At 48.9% G+C, this 7,723-nt stretch overlaps 1 long non-coding RNA gene across 2 annotated transcripts in view; it reads left to right on the plus strand.

The window, feature by feature from the left end:
* Positions 1-2,419: 2,419 nt before the first annotated feature.
* LOC123521475 overlaps positions 2,420-7,723 on the plus strand; it is a 10,211-nt gene continuing 4,907 nt past the window's right edge. Inside the window, exons 1-3 of one of the 2 annotated variants that reach the window (XR_006679915.1) lie at positions 2,420-2,514; positions 2,697-2,773; positions 5,723-5,759. This is a non-coding gene — a long non-coding RNA (uncharacterized LOC123521475). Of the gene's footprint in view, positions 2,515-2,696; positions 2,774-5,722; positions 5,760-7,723 lie in introns of those variants that run through there. The other variant, XR_006679914.1, reaches the window with a different exon arrangement.

Here is a 7,723-nt window from a genome sequence, read left to right on the forward strand (position 1 = left end):
GAAAAATGAGCTGATGCCAGGGGCTTAAGTGGAGAGGAAATGTTTTGAGAATGATGAGGGCAATGAATGTACAAATGTGCTTTACACAATGGATTGTGATAGAGTTGTATGAGCCCCTAATAAAACGCTTAAAAAAAAAAAAAGAAGGCTGGAGGCATATCTGACCCCTGCCATGTGGCAATCAGCCTTGGGCTGATTTGGCGGTGGATTCTCCTTATCACTATTGGAGGCGGAGGACAGATGTGGCCCCCATGCCATCCATTTCTTCAACCGCCTTGCGTGAAAATTGACTTGACACCACACTACAAACAAACCCCAGGGTAGCTGTTTGGGAGTTTGTGTCCAACGTATGAGGCATGCGAGCTGCTTGGGGATTTCTGTCTCTAGAGGGAAGGTTCAGGGGTGTTTTGTAATGTATGCTTGGAGTATGAGGTCTCTGAAATAATTGAGCACTTATATGTCACCATGTAATTCTCTGGGGTATTAGCCAATGGGCGAGGTTTCCAGGCAGTTTTGTGGTGGACTTTTCAGGGTGTGAGGTTGCTGAGCTTTTGTGCCGCGTCCACAGTGTGAGATCCTTGCGCCGTTTTGGATTCTGTAGCCCATGTGCTTTTTTGTGTCCTGTGCCCAAAGACGTGAAGTCTCCAAGCCATTGGGGTATATTTCCAGTGGTGAGATCTCAAGCTCTTTCAGAGCCAGGGCATAAATGCAAAGCTCACTGCCATCGAGTCAGTGCTGACTCATAGGCACCCTGTGGGTTTCTGAGACTGAAACTGTTTACGGGAGTAGAAAGCCCAGTCCTTCTCCCGCAAAGCTGCTGGTGGTTTTGAACTCCCGACCATGTAGATGGCAGTCCAACACCTAACCACTACACCACCAGCGCATAATAAGGATCACCATTATTCATTTACCCTTTTCCTCCCAGTTGTGTGCTCCAACCTTTCTTGTGCACAGAGGACCCCGATGGTGCTGTCTCTTAAACACTGGGCTGCCAACCACAAGGCCGACAGCTCTGTGGGAGAAGGAAGCAGCTGTCTGTCTGTTCCCATAGAGATGCACTGTCTCCAAAACCTGATACAGGGTCTCTGTGAGTCAGAATGGACTCCAAGGCACTGGGTGCTTGGGTTTCCGGTGCATGTGCAGGACTGTTTCTTTGTGGAATTGTTGCCTCACAGTTGTCATTCATTGGACAGACTTCCTTGTGAGCACTTGTGTGCCAGGCACAGTTCTCCGTACTGGGAAGACCTGGGAACTAGAAAGCCACACGCCCGAGCCCACCCAGGGACGCCAAAAAAAAAACAAACAACAAAAAAAGAAAGCCACACGCCATCACCTTTTCGTTTTGTGAATACGGCCACCTAAATCCATACTTCCATCGGTGGTGTGGGTTACACACACACACAGTTAGTCACTCTGAATCGGCTTTAACTCAATGGCAGTGAATTTGGTTTTTTGGGTAAGTGAATGACTGCCTGCCTGTCTCGCGGAAATCTTCATCACTCTAGGGGTTGGGTTGGAATCCTTGGAAATGGCTTGCCAGAAAAGGTTCAGGGGCTGGGGCTGGGATGGACTATTTGGGAACATGGAGGGAGGGGCGGGCGGGATGAGGGACGCCATGGAAGATGGTATTTAGCTGTGTTGAGGTGAACTGAAGAATGAATGATACTCCAGACAGGAAACAGCCCTTTCCAGGTGCCACACACAAAGGGAGCGTGCTAAGTGCGGATGAAGGATTAAGGCTGGAGCAGCAGTCCTTATCCTTACACGAAGCCGAGATGGAACGGTCCCCTCTGGGAGGTACCACCTGGGAGGGGTCCTGCGAGAAAGAAGCAACCAGTGTAGGGAAGGGGGGCACGAGGGCTTCAGTTCGCAGAAGGATCGGCACCAACCACAGACATAGGGGGGAATGGCGCTGTCCGGACAGGCCCCACTCTAGGGCAAGGCCTTCAACTGTCCGAATCGTTCCAATTTTTAGTGTCTGTGCTGCCGAAGCGAGCACAAAGCCTTCAACTCTCCCAACTGCCTTTTCCAACATCCTTTCTCTGGTTCAGCCACCCGCCCCGGACCAATCTACAGATTCAAATCAACATCCAGTGCCGGCTGGAAGGTCACCGAGGGGTGATTGGTTCCGAGATGAGTAGGGTAGGGTCACGTTCCGCCCTCAGCTTTGATTGGCCTCCAGGAGATTGTCTGCAAGAGCCCTTCCAGGGTAGCAAAGTTGCCCAGATTCCATTAAAGGTTCTGACCAATCACCACCCGCTTCCCCCTCCTGCACCGTTCTCCCATTGGTCGCTGGTTCCGCGCAGGTGCAGTGGCTCTTGGATTACTGTTCCGGGTTGTAAAGGCAGTCTTTTTTTTTTTTTTTTTAACGTGAGCTGGGATCAACTGTCCGGAAACTAAAGCTTGAAACTAAAGCTTGCGCACTTACAGGAGCTCTACTCAGGAGCTTTTACGCAAGAGCTAGAAGGATCCCTGGTGGCCCTGTGGGTTATACGTTGAGCTGCTAGTCTCCAGGTCAGCAGTTCGAAGCCATCAGGTTTTCTGCTGGTGTAAAGATTTACAACCTTGGCAACCCACAGTAGCAGAATTGACTCCCTGGGTAGTGCATTTTTTGTTTTAAGGGCTGGAACCCAGGGTGTATGGGGGAGAGCAGGTGTGTGTGTGTGTCATCTTTTCTATTTATTTCTCTTTTGTAGAACAATGCCTGTCGCGTCCCAGCAGCTGCCAGAGGCCTGCAGTTCCAAACAGGCTCATCATGATCATCCTCCAGCAGGTGTCCTTGGGGTGAAGAGTGGCTAGTGTCAAGGGCTTAGGGCATGGGGGGGAACCAGAAATGACCGAAGAAAGGAGCATGGTTTTATGTTCTGGAGTGCTGAGGCCTGTGTGGCAATAGAAGGGTGTATTTTTGAGGTGGGCAAGGGTCACTATGTTAGGTTTGTTTTTGTCCCCTTGAAGTTGAATTTTCTTTTTATTGCATTAGTACTTCTCTAACTGCTAGGAAGGCTTAGCCTAACCATAGTACAATCTTCAAAACCAAGCCTCTGTTGGTCATGAACAAGTCACAATATTCTTTTTTTTTTAAATCATTTTATTAGGGGCTCATACAACTCTCATCACAATCCATACACACATCAATTGTGTAAAGCGCATTTGTACTTCATTCTCAAAACATTTTCCCTCCACTTAATCCCCCGACATTAGGTCCTCATTTTTTCCCCTCCCTCCTTGCTCCCCCCTCCCTCATGAGCCCTTGATAGTTTATAAGTTGTTATTTTGTCATATCTTGCCCTGTCCGACATCTCCCCAAGTCACAATATTCTTATCTACACTACAGACTATTCAAATCTCACCATTTTCTCCCACCCCTGAGTTGTTTTTTCCTTCCCTGTTTCAGGGTCAGCTGTAAGGTTCCATATTCCCTTTAAGGGTCATGTCTCTCCTCCAATTTGCGATGGCTCTTTGTCTTGCATGCCCATGACACTTGGGAAGAGGTGGAAATGGTGTGGAGGCCACATCTCATCTCTCCTCTGGCTTCGCTGGGGAGGAGAATCAAACTCCTCCCCAACCAAAGGCCGACTGCCACAGGGCAGGGGTCAGATATGGGCCCTCCATCCTTTACCCTATTCTGACACTAACCATTCTTCCCACAATAATTCGTTGCAACAGCCACATAGAACTCACAGACAAAATTCACACTTACGGGGGTCTATTAGAGACGTTGATAGGTTATCACAAGTCAGGATAAGGAAAAAGTGGTCCACAGTAGCGCCTCTCCTCAGCCAGCAGCTGTCTGTCTCTGGTCCTCAGCCTCTCAGCCACATGGTCCCTTGGTTTTAGCCTCTGTGGCTCAGGAAGCCCATCAGTTGCTCTGCCTCACTGTCTGGGTCTGAAGTCTTAGGCACAGCCTCTCGACTCTGTCTTGGTGTGGCTCCTTTGCTCTATCCCCTGATCTCCAAACCCTGACCTCTGCTGCCTCTGGTCTTGGCCTCTACCATTCCACGTAGAGATTTCAAATGTGTTCCGTTGGTGGCTCTGCTGGATGGTCCTGGGAATTCTTTCTGTTCCTGATTCAGAGCTAACTGTCTTCCAGCCAGGGGAATGGCTACTGAATTGACCAAACTCCTAATCTATTACTGCTTCACCTGCCCTGTTTGCAGAGTCTCACTCAGGTGTTTGGTGGAAGTTACAAGACATGGATGTGCCATTGAGCCCGTGCTGACCTATAGGGACCTTCTATTCTGCACAACAGAACGAAACACTGCACGGTCCTCCCTCATCCTCACAACTGCTCTTATGCCAGAGCCCATTGTTGCGGCCACTGTGTCAACCCATCTCATCGAAGGCCTTCCTCTTTGGGGCTCCCCTTCCACTAAACCAAGCAAGACATGGATAGAAGAGCCATGTTAAAAGAAATTTCACTTCACCACAGAAGAGCACTGATGTTCCATTTATTATTACTTGGCGGGGTGTTCCTCACATCCTTTTGATGTTCTCTTATGGAGCCCTGGTGTAGTGGTTACACATTGGGCTGCGATCCACATGGTTGGCAGTTTGAAACCACCAGCAGCTTGGCGGGAGAAAGACTGTGCTTTCTATTCCCATACACAGAGTTTCGGAAACCCACAGGGGCTGGCCATGAATCAGCAGGGACTCAATGGCAGTGAAGGAGAATAGATTAGGTTGGGCACATGTACTGAAGTGATGTGCCGTTCAACCCTCCCAGGGGGTCGCAGCACAGGGGACATGATGATGTTGAAGTATCTCAGTGCTGTTTATGTTCCCATGATTGCTTGGTTAAGGTGGTGTCTGGTTAACTCTTTTGTAGAGTTACTATCACTCCCTTTGTAATTGATACACATATGTGAGGTTTCTGAATTGTTTTGTGGTCTGTATCCAAGGGGATAAGGACTCTCTGGTGTTTGATGTCCATGTCCAGGGTGTGAAATATCTGAGCCCTTGGGGTAGGGTGTGGGGGTTGTTTCCCATGATGTGACGCATTCTAAATGGTAGGTCATTCATTGGTGGTCCTTGGTGGTGGTGGGGGGGCTCGCTCTTCAGAGTTTATCTTCTCTGTTTGGACATCTGTGTCCAGAGTGGGAGGTCTCTGAGTACTTTTAGGGTCTGTGTCCCAAGTTGTGACTTCTCTCAACTAGTATTTATCGGTCTCTGTTAGAAATTATCCAAGCTCAACTGCCATCAAGTCAGTTCTGACTTATGGCCACCCTACCACACAGGGTAGAGCTGCCCCTGTGAGATGCCAAGACTGTAACTCTACTGGAGTAGAAAGCCCCGTCTTTCTCCAGTGGAGCTGCCTGGTAGTTTCGAACTGCTGACTGGACCGCAGACCAATGCACAATCGCTTCACCAAGCAACTTGTGTTCCACGACTCACCCCAAGCTTGGAGTTTGATGCCACCCAGTGGCTCCACAGAAGAAAACCCTCTATGAGGAGTCTCCTCCCTGCCATGGAGTCATGCTGCCTCATCGCAAGCTTATAGGACAGAGGAGAACTGCTCCCGTGGGTTTCCAAAGCTGTCAATCCCCGTAACCCACAGCCCCACCAGAACGTGTTCCCAGAAACCCCTATGGAGCAGTGTGCAGACTCTGTGATGCATGCTTGGGGTCAGAAGTGGCTTGATGGCAATAGGCTTTTAATTTCTTCTGTTTTGTTTTGTTTGGGGCTTTGCTTTACTTTCCCTTGTTTTGTTTTTTGGAGTTTATAGGAGTCCCTGGCTGGCACAAATGGTTACGTGTTCCGCTGCTAACCAAAAGCTTGGTGCTTCCCACCTACTTTGAGGTGCCTCAGAAGAAAGGCATGGTGATTTGCTTCCAGAAGCCACAGCCTCGAGGACCCTGTGGAGCACCTTGAACCCTCAGCACACCTGGAGTCACCCTGAGTCGGAGACAGCTTGTTGACAACTGGTTTGGTTCTTGGTTTTTCATGGAAACGATGGTTCTACCTGGGCACTCACTGCTAGACCATGCTTTTCTCTATTAATCACGCTATATGCTACCAGCTCTGGTGGTGTAGTGGTTACATGTTGGGCTGCGAGCTGCAAGGTCAGCAGTTCAAAACCACCAGCCTGCTTCAAGGGAGAAAGACAGGGCTTTCTACTCCCGCAAAAAGTTTCAGTCTCAGAAACTCACTGGGGCAGGGCAGGTCTATAGAGTCACTGAGTGTACATTGACTCAATGGCAATCATGTGGGCTTTTTTTTAATACCACCTTCAGACAAGGTTACTCAGAGACCATGATACGATGAGATAAAGTAAGGCTGCTCTATAATGTTCTCTAGGTGCAGACAAAGGAGTCTAGGTGGTGTAGTGGTTTACTCATTGAGCTTCGAACTTCAAGGTTGGCAGTTCAAAACCACCAGCCACTCCAAGAGAGGGAGATGAGACTTTTTGCTCCTGTAAGCATTTACAGCCTCAGAAAGAAACCCACAGGAGCAGTTCTACTCAGCCTAGAGGCTTGCTATGAGCCGGGATGAACTTGATGGTAGTGAATCATTTGAGTTAAAACCGAGATCACCATGCCACCCATAAAACATACGAATGACTGCTACTTCTTTACCGATTAAGCTTTAGTCTCACTTGAGTCTGCCCCCTCCCTATAGATAGAATCATCCCCACTTTCTGCCCACCCAATCTTGAGCCTCTGCTTCCTTAAACCACCCCCCTCCAAAGCCAAGGTGAACTTCCCCATGGTGTGCATTCTCCTTCACCAATATGAGGCGAGAGTCCAACTTGTTAAGCTACAGGTGTGCCCTTCATGTCTGGTGGCCCCAGGACACTGACAAGCAGTATTCATGGCCTCTACCAACTGGATATCAGTAGCTTACTCCCTCCTGTTCTCACAGCCCAAAGTATCCCCAGATACTGTCAGCCACTGAGGACAAAATCATGGAGAACCGCTTGTGTCGCCTAAGAAGTACTTGACCTGTTCCGGTGTCTTTGCCCAGTGTGCGTTCTCTGGAGTGTTTGGGTCTGTTGTCCAGGGTGAAAGCTCTGGTTCTCTCAGGGTCTGAGTTCTTTGGTGGACGGTACCAGGAATCAGTACCCTCGTCACATACCCCAATCCCTACATGAGGTATTTGTGGCACTTCTCTCTCCCCCCAGCCTTCCTCCCTCCATCTCTACCATGCCTCCCCTTTATACCCATCCCCATGTTCACTCTCCCTATCCTTCCCCACTCCACCCTTCCACTCCTCAGCTCTTCCTTCCCCATATCCTTAACTCCTTTCCATCCCTCTCCTTTCTGGCGTCTCATCCTTCTCCTGATCCTCCTCTCCTGCTCCTACTCTTTCCATTTCTGCCTCCTTTCTTTTTTTTTCCTGTTCCTTTCTTTAGTTTTTTAACTCATTTTATTATATTATTAGGGGCTCATACAACTCTTATCACAATCCACATATACATCAACTGTGTAAAGCATATTTGTACATTCATTGCCCTCATCATTCTCAAAACATTTGCTTTCCACTGGCATCAGCTCCTCATTTTCCCCCTCCCTCCCCGATCCCCCTTCCCTCATGAACCCTTGATAATTTATAAATTATTATTTCATTGCATCTTACACTGTCCAACATCTCCCTTCACCCACTTTTCTATTGTCCGTCCCCCAGGGAGGAGGTTATATGTAGATCCTTGCAATCGGTTCCCCCTTTCTAGCCCACCTTCCCTCTACCCTCCCAGTATCGCCACTCTCACCACTGGTCCTGAAGGGAT

The sequence above is a fragment of the Echinops telfairi genome, unplaced genomic scaffold, assembly GCF_000313985.2.
Source record: "Echinops telfairi isolate 266 unplaced genomic scaffold, ASM31398v2 ScPeMD7_19;HRSCAF=73, whole genome shotgun sequence".
In the NCBI taxonomy this organism is placed as follows: domain Eukaryota; kingdom Metazoa; phylum Chordata; class Mammalia; order Afrosoricida; family Tenrecidae; genus Echinops; species Echinops telfairi.